The sequence below is a fragment of the Octodon degus genome, unplaced genomic scaffold, assembly GCF_000260255.1.
Source record: "Octodon degus isolate 3935 unplaced genomic scaffold, OctDeg1.0 scaffold00354, whole genome shotgun sequence".
Lineage (NCBI taxonomy): Eukaryota > Metazoa > Chordata > Mammalia > Rodentia > Octodontidae > Octodon > Octodon degus.
This window is the reverse complement of record NW_004524930.1, coordinates 590,147-590,728: the sequence shown is the minus strand read 5'-3', so window position 1 is coordinate 590,728 and position 582 is coordinate 590,147.

The window sequence follows — 582 nt, the reverse complement described above, 5'->3', positions numbered from 1 at the left end:
TGAGTATATGTTCAAGTGGCATCCACTTCAATATAAAGGCTTGGATATAAAAGCTATCATTCTTAATAGCTGAATAATACTCCGTTGTGTAAAAATACCACATTTTCAACCATTCCTCAGGTGATGGGCATCTTGGTTGTTTCCAAGATTTGGCTATCACAAATTGTGCTGCTATATACATAGGCACACATATACCACTATGATATGATGTTTTCAGATCCTCTGGGAAAATTCCCCGTAGAGGAATAGCTGGTTTAAAGGGGATTTCCAGTCCAAATTTTCTAAGGAGTCTCCACACTGATTTCCATAATGGTTGCACCAGTCTGCTTTCCCACCAGCAGTGGACAAGGGTTCCTTTCTTCTCACAGCCTCTTCAACATTGGTAGTTGGGTGATTTCTTTATGACAGCCATTCTCTCTGGGGTGAGATGATATCTCAATGTGGTTTTAATTTGCATTTCACGAATGACAAGTGATGTGGAGCATTTTTTCATATATTGATTCGCTTGTTTAATTTCTTCCTCTGAGAAGCGTGTGTTCATCTCGGATGCCCATTTCTGGATTGGGTCTTTAAATTTTGGGG